Source organism: Taudactylus pleione, unplaced genomic scaffold (genome assembly GCF_031769625.1).
Source record: "Taudactylus pleione unplaced genomic scaffold, aTauple2 ptg000334l, whole genome shotgun sequence".
NCBI classification, from domain to species: Eukaryota; Metazoa; Chordata; class Amphibia; order Anura; family Myobatrachidae; genus Taudactylus; species Taudactylus pleione.
The window spans coordinates 1183728-1206055 of record NW_028284735.1 but is presented as its reverse complement, the minus strand read 5'-3'; the positions used below and the strand labels follow the sequence as shown (position 1 = coordinate 1206055).

The 22328-nt window shown below is 39.8% G+C and overlaps 1 protein-coding gene and 2 pseudogenes across 1 annotated transcript in view; 2 read left to right on the top strand and 1 right to left on the bottom strand.

Moving 5' to 3' along the window:
• Positions 1-22328, bottom strand: part of MFRP (membrane frizzled-related protein) — a 681594-nt gene that overhangs the window by 355868 nt on the left and 303398 nt on the right. The gene's annotated exons all lie outside the window — the stretch shown is intronic.
• LOC148508919 (5S ribosomal RNA) lies at positions 1634-1752 on the top strand (annotated as a pseudogene).
• Positions 13560-13678, top strand: LOC148508918 (5S ribosomal RNA; annotated as a pseudogene).

The window sequence follows — 22328 nt, the reverse complement described above, 5'->3', positions numbered from 1 at the left end:
ATCTTTGATTGACCCACCCAGTAGACCGATAGTGGCGGGTATAGAATCATTGACTTTACATCTCTCCGAATATGTGGACATCTTCTTGCAGAAATATGTAATTAAACTGGACTCATTCCTTAAAGACACTGTTAATGTTCTACAATGCACACAAGGAATAAAATGGCAAGAGTCATATAACTGGGTTACAATAGACATACAAGCATTGTACACATGTATTGAACATAAAAAAGGAGTGAATGTGTGTAGAGAATGCTGGTGAAGGATGAGTCCATCAGTGCCACACATCGAGAATTTTTATGTGATCTTATGTATTTTATTTTGAATCACAATTATTTAAAATTTTTAGATGTGTTTTGTTGGCAAATATGTGGTACTGCAATGGGTACTATTTTTGCTCCCGGCTACGCTAATTTTTTTATGAGATGGTGGGAAAATCGTTTTGTGTATGAGAATAATCCTTCTAAGAAGAATATTATGTTTTATAAAAGGTATATAGATGATATTTTAATGATCTGGGATGGATATTTTTAAACAGTTTTTAATACACATTACATATAATGATATGAATTTAATATTCACATCTCATTTTAACAAAACACTTGTGGAATTTTTAGACTTGATCCTGATAGGTGAAGGAGTGGTGATTCGAACAAATAATTACATAAAAGAAGTGGATACAAACAGCTATGTACATTATAAGAGCGGACACCTGAAAAAGTTTAAAGAGAACATTCCATACTCCCAATTCCACAGAGTAAAGCGAAACTGTATTAAAGATGAGGATTGTGACGAACAAAAACAGATCTTTATGGACAGGTTTATAGAGAAAAAATACCCTAGAGAACTTCTATCAAAGGCAGAAACTAAAACAAGAGACTTGGATAGAAGAGAATTATTGAGGTATAAGACCAAGGACAATCAAAACAGAGATATAGTACTCTTTACTACTAATTATAATGGACATGAGAAAGATATTTGTAAATCCTTACATGACACTGGCACCTCCTGATGGACCCAATACTAAAAGAGGTACTGGCCCCTAAACCAAAGCAATTCTTTAGAAAGGGGAGAAACCTTAAAGACTCTTTAGCACTCAGTACAATTAAGAACATGGACGCAAAGCAGAGCCAAATATTACCAAACTGCTTGGGCAGGTACAAATGCGGCCGATGCATTATATGTAAATATTTACATCCACAAAGAAAGGTTTTCTCCAATTTCAATAACACTAAGGAAATTAAGATAAAAAATTACATGATCTGCAACTCAACATCTGTCATATATATATTGGAATGCAAGTGTGGTACCAAATATGTAGGAAAAACTGAAAGACCACTCAAAATAAGAATACAGGAACATATCCGGAACATAAAAAACAAAGTGGAAGGACATGCCATATCTAAGCATTTAGTCTCACATCATGGCTCTAATCCAGAACATCTGATATTTAAGGCAATAGAACATGTCACCCTTGGCGAGAGAGGAGGCGACCTAGGGAACAAACTCTCGAGAAGAGAGATGTTTTGGATTTTCGAACTTAATACTTTGGCTCCGCATGGTTTTAATGAAAGCTATGAGATGACCCCATTTCTGTGATGGTTGAGGTAAAGGGCATAACTGCTAATTTGATACCTACAGCCAGACCATTATGTTAATGCCCAACCTCATCCGATCTTGGAAGCTAAGCATAATTGGGCCTGGTTAGTACTTGGATGGGGGACCTCCAGGGAATACCATGTGCTGTAGATATTATTGCATATATGCTTAAGGGCGCATGAGTGAAGGAATCTTACTGGCTACCTAAGAGGCATATTATTAATAATATGAACAGGCGAATGTGCTTGAAGAGCTTTATTTGTATTCAGGTTTTATCTACTTGGTAGTATGGTATATTCGTCATCTATTGTCCCCCTTATTTTTGGTTCTACATATATGTCAATTTATGGATATTCAGACCTGGTACTTATAAATATAGGCATGAGTTAATTTGCATTCTAACCCCGAAAAACAGTATATATGTTTGAACTAATGTTGTCCTTGTACCATAGTGACATATGTACAAGTCAAGAACAGACAGCAACAACTCTGATTAGGGTGGTGATGAGACAACATCGGGATATAAAGGGACATGAGGAAAAGAACAGTGCCACTTGCTGTCCACACTAAATGGACTTCACCAAGATGGCGACCGAGAACAAGAGGATCACCGAGACTGCAGAGATCAAGGACTCCAACATGATGGCCATATGCATGTACACAACTGGATAGAATCAGACGGACACCAAGCAGAAGCCGGGTAGAAGCAACAGGAGGATGTTGCTAGGAGCACATGGTGCGTGTGCGCACTACGGGACTTGAGGATGGGTGGAAGTCAGCACCGTGTGTGGGCAGAAGTGATGCGTATGCCCAGAACTGGGTCCCGCGTCCTCAATCACCGACATTAAAGTGTTTTTAGCATGGACACCCTCAAATAGACTGTTTATGTGGTGTCATTTACGTATAACTAGCTGATTGAGGCAGCAGGTTATTTATTATGGATGGAAACATCAGGACGTTGCATTGGCCAATCGCAAACCGGAAGTGATGTCACCATTAACCTTAATAATGATTCAATCAGTCCTAATGTATGGGGGTATAAGTAAGAGATAAGTAAGAGATATCCCCTGAAGGCAATACCCCTTGATAAAGTCCTTGAAGGAGGAAACATGTTGGGAAGCTGCCTTTTCTTGCCTGATGAACTTTGAACCTTTTTATCACAAATTCAGATAAGCATTGATTTTAGAATAAAATATTTTATCTAATTTTAAGAATTATTTTCTCTATGTTTTTATGTCTGAATTATAAGCGTGTAAATAGTACATATTTATTATTCATCTTTTTACTTGAGATATTTATTATATGAATTACTCAGATATTTAATGTACATGTTTGCACAGCACACTGCACTTTATAACAATATTTCCACAATAGAGTTACGAGTATTGCTGCTATTACTGTATGCAGGTCCATTGATCAATCTCATGTTTGATATATGTAAATAAATTGTTTATTAACATCACTTGTGTAAAGTAACACTTACTATATTCTTGCTATATTTGCACTTATACATACAATTATTTCACAAAGATTTTTTTGGTTTCACTTTATTGTTATGCAACACACCAAGCACTTGAGTTAACTACTCATACACATGTTTTTCTGAGGACAATTAACCCATTGTCCTATATTAGTTGCTTCAGCAGACACCCATTATTTTAGGGAGTGTGGTTGCTCTATACAATTATTTTATGTTATAAGTATCACTACGTAGAATAGAGTTGTGATAGGTTGGTGCAATTACCATACTATAATTGTATATATATATATATATATATATATATATATGCAAAAGTGAAAAGGAGAAAACAGGCGCTTGTAACTCAAAATATAAAGATCTTTTATATAAATAACCATGAATGGCACACTATAGAAACAATTAATAATATTTAGATATTCAAAAAGATCAGTCCTGCATAAAGAGGTAGGATTTGAATTCCTTGTTTCCTTTTTCCCCACTTCAAAAATATTCTTATTAATGAATTCTTGTTGATCCTTTATTATTCACGGATGATATGGGTACACAATAATCCTTTGTATTCTTCACTGAAAGACACTCTCACACCAGAACACACCCAAAAAAAGGGCCAAAATGGCCACTATCAGTAAATAAGAAAAACTTCCTTGGATAAAAGATATTATTTATTTAATAAAAACAGTAATATCTTTAAAAGAGCTTATATTCAATAATTGCATACAATAGATGAAAAACCCAACTTGTTTCGTTCCTTAACGGAACTTCCTCAGGGGTACATCTTTAAAACAAAGTAAACGGGTGTATACATGTGAAGGATACAAAACAAAAAAGAAATATTAAGAACTGTCCAATATTGACACTAAACATGGACTGAAGAAATAACCAAGAAATAACCAAAATATATATATAAAGATGGCTTTCTATACATACCATTGTAACAGTGAACCCACAGTCCTTATTTCTAACAGGAGAGGATCACAACACAACAACCAGATGATCTCACTACAGTTTAAGGCAGATTAGATGATTTAAGCATACTCAGCTCAGTTGGCAGATTTTTGTAAAAATCCGCAGACGAGATGCAATTAAGCACAAATTTGCCTATAAAGAGACATAATATGTATAATAAATATCTAATTAATTAATTTCAATATTCCCACTAAGTTTACAAATTAAATAATGGTAATAAATATTACTCTGCTAATTAATAATAATACCTGGAACAACTCCAATAGAACATAAGAAGCCAAAGGTAAAAAAAATACCAAAGGCTCAAATATTCAATAGACATAATGCCATTAACCAAATACCATAATTTAAAAAATAAGTGATAGACTCCAATCAGTATAGGGGAGACTCACCATAAAGATATAATAAAGAGTGTTACATTTATTCAGCATAATACATATATAAACATATAAACTGCCAAGTTTAGAGCAATATTACTTATATCACAATCCTTAGGACAGAAAGCTAAAGTTCAGCTGGATCAGCAGACTGCACATGTTACTCAATTGACAGCTGATAGTCTTATATACCCCCTCCCAGGAAGTGATGACATAACCTCTACAGCAGGGGTTCCCAACCACGGTCCTCAAGGCACACTAACAGTCCAGGTTTTAGGAATAGCCATACTTGAGCACAAGTGACTTAATTAGTACCCCAGTTATTTTGATTTAACCATCTGTGCTCAATCATGGATATAACTAAAACCAGGACTGTTAGTGTGCCTTGAGGACCGAGGTTGGGAATCACTGCTCTACAGGGACAAATAAAGATCTAAATAAAGCTTCAAATATAAAAAAAGCTTCAAATATAAAAAAAAACCCTTTTGGCAAATGACAGTATTTTATTTAATAGAACTTAAAGCCAAAAAATGTGACACAAGCTGCCAGCGCCCCTCGTAACAGGGTTAATTGCCTTAATATCTGGTGTTACCCACAAAAAAAGTCTCACCTGAAAACTATAATGAGCACTTCAGCAAATGAATGCTGACACCCGGATTCCACACAAGCTTCAAGACACGCGCTCCACTCCACAGCGCTCACATGAGCACTAACATCCGGGTTCTAATAGGTGGAACGCAAGCCTCAAAGCATGTGTTCCACCTCACAGCACGACACACTAGCCTAGCTGATCAGCATCTCGACGGCAGCATTCAAACTTCCGGGACAGAGACTGGAAGTCATCATAGACTTTGTTGTCTCAGTAACCTATAGCTTGCGTTACACATAGTGGAACGCAATCCGCGAGTATCATTGCTCTGTATTAAAAAACTAACATATGTGTAATTTTAATAGCTAAGGCTTGCAATCCAACTTGCCAATACTCTTGTGCAAAAAACAAATATCTATATGTCCTAGTGACTAAATCTTGCATTCCACTCAGTGGAGCGCAAGCCACATAACGATACGACTTAATAATAATATTAATCCTATACTTCTTAAGACATAAGTGTATATATATATATAACCCAAATCATCCGGCACTCTCTGTAAAGTGTAATATATGCCTGTGTGCCTTCCTTTGTATTTACCATACACCATACAATCATCCAGTATCATGGTGGCACTCCTGGGACTTATAGATCAATCAAAAAACACTGCAAGTACACAGAACAGTTTTCCAACATTTCAATTCTTATTCAAAATTTCTTCAGGGAAATAACAATAAATGTATGTACAACTTACCCTTAAATAGATCCACCTCAAGTGTAGCATAACAGCACGTTTCCGCACACAATCCCTGCTCATTGACATGATCAGGGAATTCCGGTCAAGCAGCTCCCGGCTCCACTGACTGTGTCACTGGCTGAGCAGGGGGGTTGCTATGGGAACAGATGCCATGTAAAGTTTGTGTACCCATCACCAAACAATATCACATAAAAACAAACGGTTACAGTTTTGAACAAAGTGGCAACACTCAAAACAATCAAGCTGCAAAAGTTATGTCTTTCAATACATTAAAGTAACCAAGCTAGATATCAAAGCTATATGCTATGTAATCTATAAGAAACAAGCAAAGGACAGATTCTCATTTAGACCATGAGGCTGTACAGTGTTCAGTTTGAAAATCCAACATGCCTCCAGCTGCAATAAGGCATGGTCCCTGTCATGCCCTCTTAAATTGGGAGGAACAAATTGATTATTTTGTATTTGAGGGCAGACAAATTATGTTTAAACTTTTTAAAGTGGAGTGCCATTCTCTCCTTGAACTTGTGAGAAGTTTTACCTACATATAGATGCCCACAAGGGCATCTAATGTAGTATACGACGTAACTGCTGGTGCAGATTAAGGTGAAATTGATTTTAACATTTCTTCCTGAGTGCGGATGCACTGTTTATTAGACTGAAAAACACATATATAAAACACAAGGGATAAGGGACAAGATAAATAGTAAATTCATATATATAATCTCCTAAAAGTTCATGGAGAATTATTTAAAAGCATTTTTAAAACAATAAATACATTTTTTGCAAAGGGAAATTTGGAGAAAATAAGAGTAAAGTGCCAAGTGCTTATCTTATTTAAAATTTCCCAGCAAGTTCATGTAGGGCAGGACTGGGGCTTCCCAATGCGTTTCGTCCTTCACTTAGACTTCTTCAAGGGTAGTGTAGTTCCATACAGGTTTTTAGAGCTATATATACCTCACTAATGAGGAGTAATTGTCATCAATCAGGGATCTCACTTCCTGTGATTCGTTTACCCCAATAGTTACTAATTCATGTGTATATACATAAAAACTAAATTATTGGACATAAATTCACATATAGTGGCCATTAAATATTCAGTTTTAAGTTTGGCTAAAAAACTTTGTATAGATTAGCGTTAGTTCTGAGACTTCCGCCCTTAGTTCGTGCAAGCGGTTCTCCATGGGACTACTTCCGCCCTCTCTTCAAATAACGTCACTTCCGGATCATGTTTCCTCTGGTTTCTGTAATCCACGTGGTCCTCCAAAGAAGTACTCCTATCTAACGATCCATCTTCTCCCCGACTCCGTACACCGTGCTTCCGCCCGCTCTCAATGTAACCAGCCGCGTCACATCACCAGACATAACCAGAACTCCTCATTCATCACTTCCATCAATACAGGCTTCTCTGGTCATAGCGGGATGTTGTCACTCTCCTGATGGGCGCCATTTTCTAGGTTATCCACGTCCTATCTCTCCTTCTTATCTCCATAGCCATAACGGAATTGTGTCGCGTTCCTGGTGGGTGCCATTATGGTGGTTATCTAAAAATAAAACTGAGATATATTTGAAACTGTGTATACTTGTTCTTTTTTTAAAAACATATTATGAGTGATAGAACATAAAAGATCCCAATTCTTATAAGATCTTTATCAGATTTAAAAAACAACAAATATCACATATCTCTGCCTTCAACACACATAGTCAGTATGAGAGGAATTGTATGAAAGATCAAAAACTAAATGATAATGGGGATACTTCAGTGTAGAAGTGCCCTCACATCTTATATTAGGTTCATATAACCGAGTATCTTCAATATCTATCTATAGGGTTGTTTATAACAGAGGAATGATTATTTGTAGATATTCTAATTTTTAGTATTTTCTCATTTTAATTATACATAAATCATAAGTCTTTGTTTCTTAGTCCAAGAAGTCTTTTTCAGAAAAAATGTGTATAAAATGTATGTAGACACTCTAATCCATATTTGCCATAAATTTTTACATAAAAAATTAGAGTTCTGGTCCTTCTAGACTTAAATAGCCATAAGGATCTTTTTTGGAGGAGGTCCTGATGTTTCAATAGTTTCTTCTTGATGAAGATATCCTCACTTCTTTAATTCTCCTAGATATAGAGGCCAAGCCATATCTCATAACCCAATATAGTTTACTACGGCACTTGGACTTCCTAGGAGGTCCCCCATCCAAGCCCGACCACTCTTAGCTTCCAAGATCAGACGAGTTTGGGCGTTGAGAAGTCGGTATGGCTGTAGACAACAGATGGATAAGAGCGAAACAGGTGTCTAGGCACAACCTTTATTTATTTATTTTTTCTTTTTTCAAAAGGTTAGCAGCTCATTGATGGATCCATTCATCCATTATAAAAGAGGAGTAGATTATTTCTTCTGATGTTGAGATGTTCTTGATAGTAGATTATTCTTTTTTCTTATTTATTTTTGGTGAATGTGCCAATATCTCCGTATACCTCAAGAAGATTAGACTACAGCACCTGGACTTCCTAGGACATCCCCCATCCAAGTCCTATCCAGGCCCAACCACACTTAGCTTCCAAGATCGGACGAGATTGGGCGTTAGGAGGAAGGTATGGCTGTAGATATCTAAACAGGTATACTTACCTAGGTCAGTCCATATAAAATAATTCCAGGTTTCCAATATTCATAGAAAGGGTGCTATTTCGTAACTGTCGTTAAATCCATCCGGAACCATAGTTTTTAGTTGAAAAATCCAATACATCTCGCGTTGTGATAATTTGTTAGCGAGATCGCCTCCTCTTTCTCCCATAGTCACTTGCTCTATGGCCTTGAAGGTCAATTCGTCTGGATCTGAGTCATGATGTAACCTAAAATGTTTGGAGACCAAGTGTCCTTCTACCTTATTTTTAATATTTCTAATATGCTCTTGAATCCTAAGCTTCAAAGGTCTTTTAGTTTTACCGATATATTTAATACTTCAAGAACACTCTAACATATAGATAACGGATGTTGTAATGCAGTTCATGTATTGTTTAATTTTGTATTCTTTAGTGCCTGTAGAGTCGAGAAAGGTCCTTCTTTGTGGGTGTACATATTTGCATATGTTACATCTCCCACATTTGTAGCACCCTACACATTTGGGCAAAGATCCTCTTCCCTGTGTCCCTTTGGTCCTAATCATACTAGGTGCTAATATCTCCTTTAGACTCAGAGCTTTTTTAAAAACCACCGGAGGTCTGGATGGAAGGATATCCTTCAGAACTGGATCCATCAATAATATACTCCAGTGTTTAGTAAGAACTCTCTTAATCTTTTTCTCGTGTCCATTGTATGTTGTAATAAAAGGCATCACTTCATTCCTAGTACTCTTTTTATCCTTGAAGTCCAGAAGTGTCGCCCTTTCCAGCCTTTTAGTTTTTTCAGCAGCTTCGCTTAATAATTTCTCCGGGTATTCTTTAGATCTAAATCTCTCTGTGTATGACTTTATCTGTTCTTCACACGCCTCAATAGTGCTACAATTAGGTTTGATTCTAAGGAATTGGGAATAAGGTATATTGTCCCTCCATTTCTTCAGATGTCCACTTTTATAATGTAAGTAACTATTAGTGTCCACACCTTTAATAAAATTCTTTGTAGTTCTTCCATTGTCTTCTCCTATTAAAATCAAATCCAGGAACTCAATAGAATGGTTGTCCATTTTATGTGTAAATTTTAGATTCATATCATTATTGGCAATATGGGTTATAAATAACTTAAAAACATCCTCTAAACCCTCCCATATAATTAAAATGTCATCAATGTATCTTTTATAAAATATGACATTATTCTCAAAAGGGTTATTGTTAGAAATAAAAAAATTTCCCACTGTCCCATAAATAGATTTGCAAAACTAGGAGCGAAGGTAGTCCCCATTGCCGTACCACATATTTGTCGATAAAACTTAATAATTGTGATTTAAAATAAAATGCATAATATCACATAAAAATTCCCTATGTGGTAGGCTGATAGACAAATCTGTTTCAATAAAATCCCTACAAGCTTCAATCCCTTTAGTGTGCTCTATACACGTATATAAAGATTGTACATCTATGGTTACCCATTTGTATGAATCTTTCCATCTATTTTTTTCTATTATTTGTAACACACTAGTAGTATCCTTTAAGTAGGATTGAAGTTCAACCACATATTTGCGTAGGAACAAGTCCACATATTCTGACATATGGGCTGTTAGAGAGTCTATTCCCACTATTATGGGTCTGCCTGGTGGTTCAGTCAGGGATTTGTGTACTTTCGGTAAAAAATAAAATATGGGGGTTATGGGACTAGTTTGTAAGAGACATTGGAATTCCTCTTTATTCAGGACCCCGTTGCGTAAACCTGATACTAATAAAGGTCTCAATTCCTCAATGTATTGTTCCAATGGGTCTTTATCTAGTATAATATAAGAAACTGGGTGCCCCAATAGTCTTTCTGCTTCTTTCAGATAGTATGTATGATCCATAATAACTATTCCCCCCCCTTTGTCAGCTGGTTTTAGTATGATGTCTTGATTTGTTTCTAGTTTCTTTAATGCTTCTTTTTCTCTGTTGGACAGATTTTGTGCTTTAAGCTGTAGAGGATCCTCTTTGCATAAATCTTTTTTGACTAAGTCATAAAATATATTGATATGACTGCCTTTGGATTCAAGTGGGTAAAATTTAGATTTAGGTTTATGTCCTGATTTTGATATATTCTCATTGTAGTTATTAATTATCGCATCTTCTTTTCTTAAAAAATTTCTTTTTAGTGTAAGACTCCTTACAAATTTGTTTAGATCTATAAATGTTTGGAATTTATTAATTTTGCTTGTTGGGGCAAAATTCAACCCTTTACTTAGTAATGATATTTCTGGTTGTGTTAATTCGTGTTTTGATATGTTAAAAATTCCTTTCTCTCATAGGAGGTATCTTCTTTTGAAACTTCCCCCTCCTGCCGCCCCGTTTTCCTCTTCTTCTCTTTCTCTCCTTTTTAATGGTGACGCCAATCTTGTTGTTTCTTTGAAGAATGTTTTCCTCGGATTTGAGGACATCTGGTCTGGGGATAAAAAATTATCCATGTCGCTATTGGAATCCAATCTCTGTAGGTTAGTAAACCTGTTCCTGATGTATTTAGGGCGAGGGGAGTTTGGTTCCCATTGTTTATTCTGATAAGAGGATTTTGTCTTATATGGTATTGTTCACCACTGATTCATGTCTCTATCTATAATTCTCGATTGTAGGTTAGTGGGTTTCTTGAATCTGCTCCAATTTTTAACCTTGTTGGATTCATAATCCTGTTTATCCCTGATAAATTTCCGTTCCTTGCCCTTCATGACTTCCTCTTCCACTCTGTCAATTTTCCAGATCAAAACTTGATCATTGACTTTATAATCTTCATTTTCTTTAAACTCTTCCATTTTAGACTCTTGTGTTTTAATTTCCTGTTCTAATATGGAAAGTGTAGTTTTTTTCTCTTGTATGATCAGTTTCATAAGATCTAAGGAGCACTGATGTAGTGTCTTATCCCATTTGCTCATAAATTCTGCATTCTCTAACCCAAATGTAGGGTTTTTGAGGATTATAAGACCCCTAGGTATCCTGTTTACACTAAAAAGACATTTTTTAAGAAAAGATGCGATAATTAATAACTACAATGAGAATATATCAAAATCAGGACTTAAACCTAAATCTAAATTTTACCCACTTGAATCCAAAGGCAGTCATATCAATATATTTTATGACTTAGTCAAAAAAGATTTATGCGAAGAGGATCCTCTACAGATTAAAGCACAAAATCTGTCCAACAGAGAAAAAGAAGCATTAAAGAAACTAGAAGCAAACCAAGACATCATACTAAAACCAGCTGACAAAGGGGGGGGGGAATAGTTATTATGGATCGTACATACTATCTGAAAGAAGCAGAAAGACTATTGGGGGACCCAGTTTCTTATATGATACTAGATAAAGACCCATTGGAACAATACATTGAGGAATTGAGACCTTTATTAGTATCAGGTTTACGCAATGGGGTCCTGAATAAAGAGGAATTCCAATATCTCTTACAAACTAGTCCCATAACCCCCATATTTTATTTTTTACTGAAAGTACACAAATCCCTGACTGAACCACCAGGCAGACCCATAATAGTGGGAATAGACTCTCTAACAGCCCATATGTCAGAATATGTGGACTTGTTCCTACGCAAATATGTGGTTGAACTTCAATCCTACTTAAAGGATACTACTAGTGTGTTACAAATAATAGAAAAAATTAGATGGAAAGATTCATACAAATGGGTAACCATAGATGTACAATCTTTATATACGTGTATAGAGCACACTAAGGGAATTGAAGCTTGTAGGGATTTTATTGAAACAGATTTGTCTATCAGCCTACCACATAGGGAATTTTTATGTGATATTATGCATTTTATTTTAAATCACAATTATTTTAAATTTTTAGAGAAGTTTTATCGACAAATATGTGGTACGGCAATGGGGACTACCTTCGCTCCTAGTTTTGCGAATCTATTTATGGGACAGTGGGAACATTTTTTTATTTATAACAATAACCCTTTTGAGAATAATGTCATATTTTATAAAATATACATTGATGACATTTTAATAATATGGCAGGGTTCAGAGGATGTTTTTTAGTCATTTTTAACCCATATCGCCAATAATGATATGAATCTAAAATTTACACATAAAATGGACAACCAATCTATTGAGTTACTGGATTTGATTTTAATAGGAGAAGACAATGGAATAACTACAAAGAATTTTATTAAAGGTGTGGACACTAATAGTTACTTACATTATAAAAGTGGACATCTGAAGAAATGGAGGGACAATATACCTTATTCCCAATTCCTTAGAATCAAACCTAATTGTAGCACTATTGAGGCGTGTGAAGAACAGATAAAGTCATACACAGAGAGATTTAGATCTAAAGAATACCCGGAGAAATTATTAAGTGAAGCTGCTGAAAAAACTAAAAGGCTGGAAAGGGTGACACTTCTGGACTACATGGATAAAAAGAGTACTAGGAATGAAGTGATGCCTTTTATTACAACATACAATGGACACGAGAAAAAGATTAAGAGAGTTCTTACTAAACACTGGAGTATATTATTGATGGATCCAGTTCTGAAGGATATCCTTCCATCCAGACCTCCGGTGGTTTTTAAAAAAGCTCTGAGTCTAAAGGAGATATTAGCACCTAGTATGATTAGGACCAAAGGGACACAGGGAAGAGGATCTTTGCCCAAATGCGTAGGGTGCTACAAATGTGGGAGATGTAACATATGCAAATATGTACACCCACAAAGAAGGACCTTTCTCGACTCTACAGGCATTAAAGAATACAAAATTAAACAATACATGAACTGTATTACAACATCCGTTATCTATATGTTAGAGTGTTCTTGCGGTATTAAATATATCGGTAAAACTAAAAGACCTTTGAAGCTTAGGATTCAAGAGCATATTAGATATATTAAAAATAAGGTAGAAGGACACTTGGTCTCCAAACATTTTAGGTTACATCAAGACTCAGATCCAGAGGAATTGACCTTCAAGGCCATAGAGCAAGTGACTATGGGAGAAAGAGGAGGCGATCTCGCTAACAAATTATCACAACGCGAGATGTATTGGATTTTTCAACTAAAAACTATGGTTCCGGATGGATTTAACGACAGTTACGAAATAGCACCCTTTCTATGAATATTGGAAACCTGGAATTATTTTATATGGACTGACCTAGGTAAGTATACCTGTTTAGATATCTACAGCCATACCTTCCTCCTAACGCCCAATCTCGTCCGATCTTGGAAGCTAAGTGTGGTTGGGCCTGGATAGTACTTGGATGGGGGACCTCCTAGGAAGTCCAGGTGCAGTAGTCTAATCTTCTTGAGGTATACGGAGATATTGGCACATTCACCAAAAATAAATAAGAAAAAAGAATAATCTACTATCAAGAACATCTCAACATCAGAAGAAATAATCTACTCCTCTTTTATAATGGATGGATGGATCCATCAATGAGCTGCTAACCTTTTGAGAAAAGAAAAAATAAATAAATAAAGGTTGTGCCTAGACACCTGTTTCATTCTTATCCATCTGTTGTCTACAGCCATACCGACTTCTCAACGCCCAAACTCGTCTGATCTTGGAAGCTAAGAGTGGTCAGGCTTGGATAGTACTTGGATGGGGGACCTCCTAGGAAGTCCAAGTGCCGTAGTAAACTATATTGGGTTATGAGATATGGCTTGGCCTCTATATCTAGGAGAATTAAAGAAGTGAGGATATCTTCATCAAGAAGAAACTATTGAAACATCAGGACCTCCTCCAAAAAAGAACCTTATGGCTATTTAAGTCTAGAAGGACCAGAACTCTAATTTTTTACGTGAAAATTGATGGCAATTATGGATTAGAGTGTCTACATACATTTTATACACATTTTTTCTGAAAAAGACTTCTTGGACTAAGAAACAATGACATGATTTATGTATAATTAAAATGAGAAAATACTAAAAATTAGAATATCTACAAATAATCATTCCTCTGTTATAAACAACCCTATAGATAGATATTGAAGATACTCGGTTATATGAACCTAATATAAGACGTGAGGGCACTTCTACACTGAAGTATCCCCATTATCATTTAGTTTTTGATCTTTCATACAATTCCTCTCATACTGACTATGTGTGTTGAAGGCAGAGATATGTGATATTTGTTGTTTTTTAAATCTGATAAAGATCTTATAAGAATTGGGATCTTTTATGTTCTATCACTCATAATATGTTTTTTAAAAAAGAACAAGAATGCACAGTTGCAAATATATCTCAGTTTTATTTTTAGATAACCACCATAATGGTGCCCACCAGGAACGCGACACAATTCCGTTATGGCTATTGGAGATAAGAAGGAGAGATAGGACGTGGATAACTTAGAAAATGGCGCCCATCAGGAGAGTGACAATATCCCGCTATGACCAGAGAAGCGTGTATTGACGGAAGTGACGAATGAGGAGTTCTGGTTATGTCAGGTGATGTGACGTGGCTGGTTACATTGAGAGTGGGCAGAAGCACGGTGTACGGAGTCGGGGAGAAGATGGATCGTTAGATAGGAGTACTTCTTTGGAGGACCACGTGGATTACAGAAACCAGAGGAAACATGATCCGGAAGTGACGTTATTTGAAGAGAGGGCGGAAGTAGTCCCATGGAGAACCGCTTGCACGAACTAAGGGCGGAAGTCTTAGAACTAACGCTAATCTATACAAAGTTTTTTAGCCAAACTTAAAACTGAATATTTAATGGCCACTATATGTGAATTTATGTCCAATAATTTAGTTTTTATGTATATACACATGAATTAGTAACTATTGGGGTAAGCGAATCACAGGAAGTGAGATCCCTGATTGATGACAATTACTCCTCATTAGTGAGGTATATATAGCTCTAAAAACCTGTATGGAGCTACACTACCCTTGAAGAAGTCTAAGTGAAGGATGAAACGCGTTGGATAGCTCTAGTCCTGCCCTACATGAACTTGCTGGGAAATTTTAAATAAGATAAGCACTTGGCACTTTACTCTTATTTTCTCCAAATTTCCCTTTGCAAAAAATTTATTTATTGTTTTAAAAATGCTTTTTAATAATTCTCCATGAACTTTTAGGAGATTATATATATGAATTTACTATTTACCTTGTCCCTTATCCCTTGTGTTTTATATATGTGTTTTTCAGTCTAATAAATTTTGTACCCCCCCCTTTTTATATTGAATGTTCACTTCTTATCTAATAATTTAAATGGAGATCTAGTAAGCACTTTATTATTGCACAAGTCACTTTTCACAATGTTGTGTTAAGGATTACTATTAGGTGTGTTATCAATTATATTTGATCCTTGAATGATATATTTACTTCCTTTAGACGGTATTCTTTGAATAATATTTTTTTTGCACAAGCATTTTTATATTTATTGACACTGACACTTTATAGATTCAATATAATTTTATTATTTTTACCTTCATTATTAATATTTTTATTAGCACTATTGTCGCTGTTTATCAAGCTAACTGTTTAAAATCTTTCTATGCAATAGCAGTATACCACTGCTATGCCCATATCTCTTGTTTATAGCTGACACCCAGTAGTTAAGGGGAGAGTGCTATTGATTAAGATTATTCCATTAGTGTATAGATTACATCCAGGAGGCGCTGATTAATCTTTCATTGGTTAAAATATATATATATATATATATATATATATATATATATATATATATACTGTATATATATATTTATATATACAGTATATATATATATATATATATATATATATATATATTTATGTATGTCAATAGCTCGGCTTTCCCACAATCTTACTAATGTCCAATGGTGCCCTCTGGAAAGATTTAATATGATTTAAAAAGATGAAAACAAGCAGCAGCACTGGTATATATAGTTGATTGACTGTTCAGCATTACACACACAATGATACAGACACGCAAACAGAAATAGACACACTGACAGGCACACTCACAAATACTACACACACACTGACAAAGACTCACACACACACATACAGACACACACACGGACACAGATGCACAACACACACCTCTTTCACTTAAAAACATGAATGCAGGCAAACAAGTACAGTATCATTTATTATAGAATCCCCCCACCAGCAACCCCAACCCCGTGGTACCACACTTCCCCACCGGTCACCCTCCACATGTAACACCTTTATCTGCGGTTCCAGGAGAAAGCGCCAGGAATAGAGTCAGTCTGAGTCACCCGGCGGCAGCTCAGCCTCTCAGCCGCCTCTTACAATGCCCCTTTGGAACTGTCTGGGAAGAGCAGCTGCCACTGCAGCTCCCCTTATAATCAGCCAGCAGCCTAGCCCCAGCCAGTGTAAAGTTGCCTGAACTCCGGCTGCTCCTTCTGCCCCGGAAGCCCTAAACCTAACCCTCTCCCCCCGTGGCTGTCCGTTCTCGGTGCCCGGCATCACTACGATTGTGATGCCGGGCGCCGGTCTCCCGGCATCGGGGAAATGCGGGCATCTACATCTAGATGCCCAGCATTTCACCCTTGCTGGGATATGATAGTCGGGAAGCCGGCTGCCGGTTTTTAGGCAGTCGGCTTCCCGATTGCATACCATGGGAGGAAACCAGCATGGGAATCCCAGACAAGTCACTATGCTACAGGTAATAATAATGTCCCCAAACATCTCCATGTAATTAACTGCTGACACCCTAACATGTGGGCACCATGCTGCAGGTAATAAAGCACCCACACATCTACCTGCTGTCACCCTGACATGTGGGCTTCATGATGCAGATAATAATGCACCCACACATCTCCCAGCTGTCACCCTGACATGTGGGCTTTATGATGCAGATAGTAATGCACCCACACATCTACCAGCTGTCACCCTGACATGTGGACACCATGCTGCAGATAATAATGCATCCACACATCTCCCAGCTGTCACCCTGCCATGGGAGCACCATGCTGCAAATAACAATGCACCCACACATCTCCCTGCTGTCACCCTGACAAGTGGGCAGCATGCTGCAGGTAATGGTAATAACAATAATGTCCCCACACATATCCCTGTCATTTACTGCTGTCACTCTGACATGTGGGCACCATGATGCAGATAATAATGCACCCACACATCTCCCTGCTGTCACCCTGACATGTGGGCACCATGATGCAGATAATAATGCACCCACACATCTCCCTGCTGTCACCCTGACATGTGAACACCGTGCTACAGGTAATGGTAATAATAATTATGTCCCCACACATATCCCTGTCATTTACTGCGGTCACCCTGACATGTGGGCACCATGATGCAGATAATAATGCACCCACACATATCCCAGCTGTCACGTGGGCACCATGATGCAGATAATAATGCACCCACACATCTCCAAGCTGTCACGTGGGCACCATGATGCAGATAATAATGCACCCACACATCTCCCAGCTGTCACCCTGACATGTGGGCTTTATGATGCAGATAGTAATGCACCCACACATCTACCAGCTGTCACCCTGACATGTGGGCACCATGCTGCAGATAATAATGCACCAACACATCTCCCAGCTGTCACCCTGCAATGGGGGCACCATGCTGCAGATAATAATGCACCCACACATCTCCCTGCTGTCACCCTGACAAGTGGGCAGCTTGCTGCAGGTAATGGTAATAACAATAATGTCCCCACACATATCCCTGTCATTTACTGCTGTCACCCTCACATGTGGGCACCATGATGCAGATAATAATGCACCCACACATCTCCCAGCTGTCACGTGGGCACCATGATGCAGATAATAATGCACCCACACATCTCCAAGCTGTCACATGGGCACCATGATGCAGATAATAATGCACCCACACATCTCCCAGCTGTCACCCTGACAAGTGGGCAGCATGCTGCAGGTAATGGTAATAACAATAATGTCCCCACACATATCCCTGTCATTTACTGCTGTCACCCTGACATGTGGGCACCATGATGCAGATAATAATGCACCCACACATCTCCCTGCTGTCACCCTGACATGTGGGCACCATGATGCAGATAATAATGCACCCACACATCTCCTTGCTGTCACCCTGACATGTGAGCACCGTGCTACAGGTAATGGTAATAATAATTATGTCCCCACACATATCCCTGTCATTTACTGCGGTCACCCTGACATGTGGGCACCATGATGCAGATAATAATGCACCCACACATATCCCAGCTGTCACGCTAACATGTGAGCACCGTGATGCAGATAATAATGCACCCACACATCTCCCTCCTGTCACCCTGACATGTGGGCTTCATGATGCAGATAATAATGCACCACCACATCTCCCTGCTGTCACCCTGACAAGTGGGCACCATGATGCAGATAATAATGCTTCCACACTTCTCCCTGCTGTCACCCTGACATGTGGGCACCATGCTACTGGTAATGGTAATAACAATAATGTCCCCACACATAAGCCTTTCATTTACTGCTGTCACCCTGACATGTGGGCTTCACGATGCAGTTAATAATGCACCCACACATCTACCAGCTGTCAACTTGACATGTGGGCATAATGATGCAGATAATAATACACTAACACATCTCCCAGCTGTCACCCTAACATGTGAGCACCGTGATGCAGATAATAATGCACCCACACATCTCCCTGCTGTCACCCTGACATGTGAGCACCGTGATGCAGATAATAATGCACCCACACATCTCCCTGCTGTCACCCTGACATGTGGGCACCATGATACAGATAATAATGCACCCACACATCTCCCTGCTGTCACGCTGACATGTGGGCACCATGATGCAGCTAATAATGCACCCACACATCCCCAAGCTGTCAAGTGGGCACCATGATGCAGATAATAATGCACCCACACATCTCCAAACTGTCACGTGGGCACCATGATGCAGATAATAATGCACCCACACATCTCCCAGCTGTCACGTGGGCTGCATGATGCAGATAATAATGCACCCACACATCTCCCTGCTGTCACCCTAACATGTGGGAACCGTGATGCAGATAATAATGCACCCACACATCTCCCTGCTGTCACCCTGACAAGTGAGCACTGTGATGCCGATAATAATGCACCCACACATCTCCCTGCTGTCCCCCAGACATGTGGGCACCAAAATGCAGATAACTATGCACCCACACATCTCCCAGCTGTCACCATTACATGTGGGCACCATGTTGCAGATAATAGTGCACCCACACATCTCCCAGCTGTCACGTGGGCACCATGATGCAGATAATAATGCACCCACACATCTCCCTGCTGTCACCCTGACATGTGGGCACCAAAATGCAGATAACTATGCACCCACACATCTCCCAGCTGTCACCATTACATGTGGGCACCATGTTGCAGATAATAGTGCACCCACACATCTCCCAGCTGTCACGTGGGCACAATGATACAGATAAAAATGCACCAACACATCTCCCAGCTGTCACATGGGCACCATGATGCAGATAATAATGCACTAACACATCTCCCTGCTGTCATCCTGACATGTGGGCACCATGATGCAGATAATAATGCACCCACACATCTCCCAGCTGTCACCCTGACATGTGGGTACCATGATGAAGATAATAATACACACACACATCTTCCTGCGGTAACCCTGATATGTGTGCTTCTTGATGCAGCTAATAATGCACCCACACAACTCCCAGCTATCACGTGGGCACCATGATGCAGAAAATAATGCACCCACACATCTCCCAGCTTTCACGTGGGCACCATGATGAAGATAATAATGCACCCACACATCTCCCTGCTGTCGCCCTGACATGTGGGCACCATGATGCAGATAATAATGCACCCACACATCTCCCTGCTGTCACCCTAACATGTGGGCATCATGATGCAGATAATAATGCACCCACACATCTCCCAGCTGTCACCCTGACATGTGGGCACCATGATGCAGATAATAATATACCCACACATCTCCCAGCTGTCACCCTGACATGTAGGCCCAATGATGCAGATAGTAATGCACCCACACATCTCCATACTGTAACCCTGACATGTGGGCTTTATGATGCAGCTAATAATGCACCCACACATCTCCCTGCTGTCACCCTAACATGTGGGCATCATGATGCAGATAATAATGCACCCACACATCTCCCTGCTGTCACCCTAACATGTGGGCATCATGATGCAGATAATAATGCACCCACACATCTCCCAGCTGTCACCCTGTCATGTGGGCACCATGATGCAGATAATAATGCACCCCCACTTCTCCCAGCTGTCATGTGGGCACCATGATGCAGCTAATAATGCACCCACACATCTCCCTGCTGTCACCCTGACATGTGGGAACCATGATGCAGATAATAATGCACCCACGCATCTCGCAGCTGTCACCCTGACATGTGGGCACCATGATGCAGATAATATTGCACCCACACATCTCCCAGCTGTCACCCTGATATGTATGTGGGCACCATGATGCAGATAATAATGCACCCACACATCTCCCAGCTGACACTCTGACATGTGGGCACCATGATGCAGGTAATAATGCACCCACACATCTCCCTGCTGCCAACCTGACATGTGGGCACCATGATGCAGATAATAATGCACCCACACATCTCCCAGCTGTCACCCTGACATGTGGGCACCATGATGCAGATAATATTGCAGCCACACATCTCCCTGCTGTCGCCCTGACATGTGGGCAGCGTGATGCAGATAAAAATGCACCCACACATCTCCCTGCTGCCAACCTGACATGTGGGCACCATGATGCAGATAATAGATAAACGAAATGACTGTATAGGAGTGGAGAGGGTTAAACTTCCTAGGCTGGGGGCAGACCAGTGTGAGGAATCATGTGATAATTAGGGCCAATGGGTTTTTAGGGTTGTAGGTTATAGCAGGGATATTAGAGATTGTTGGAGGCGGAGTCAGCCTCTTTTGTTCCTGTCTTGGAGTGGGTAAGTGCTCTTACCTGAGCTCTGTTATATTTTCTTCATAGCCATCCTTCTGTTTTTCTTTCCTCTTCTTATCTTTGTTCTTCACCTTCTTCATCTATCCCTCTCTCTCTCTGCCCTCCCCCACCTTTGCGCTCTGCATTTTCTAACAATCCTCCTAACCCTTATAAGGACTGTGACCCCCCCCCAAATTGGTAGCATGCCCCGCCCGCACCGCTCATCGCGGATCCCCGCCCGTTACCGGGCACAGGAAGAAGGCCCAGGGAGTTCTGGGGAGGCTCCTGCCTCTCAAGAGGGAGCTGAAGGGGCTAGCGCGAGTCGCGCAGCCCCGCGGCGTCATGGGCGGCCGGGCGCGGCCGCGCTTACCCGCGGCCGTCAAGCAGGTGCTGTCAGGGCGGCTGGACACAGCCGCCGGCGGGGGGAAGGCGCGGCTGCTCTGAGCAGCCGCGAGAGGCAGTTAGTGAGCCCGCGGGAGGGCAGAGCTGCCGCGATTAGGGCGGTGAGCGCTCGCCCCCCGCGGGTTCAAAGGTCACAGGCGCACACGCGCACCGCAAGGAGGGCTGCTAATAGCCCTGTTAGTGCCCGGAGGGGCAGGGGGGACTCCCCCACAGTTAATGAAGTGGGGAATGTCGAGGTGGGGGAGATGGACAGCCCTGGCAGCACATTAGGGGCTTTGTCAGTCAGGGAGGCAGCCATTTTAGGACAGGGAGAGCTGATGGAGGATGATTGGCAGGCTAGTCAGCAATCAGCAGACAGGGCCATGTCTGGGGCAGCAGCTTCTGGCTATGTGGATACTCAGGTCCCTAGTGGGGGTGCAAGTCAGTCCTTTGACCCTGCAGCTTTTGCGGCCATGATGTCATCAATGACATCTGCTTTTGCTCCCATGGTTGCGGCATTGGCTCCTAGCCAAGCAGATAGTGAAAGGGTGGATCAGAGGCAGCGTTCAATTTCTGCTACTCTAGGGCCAGCGGTAGATCAGTTCATGCAGGCTTGCAAGGCTATGGGCTCCGCTGCGGCTCAGTTGGCAAGA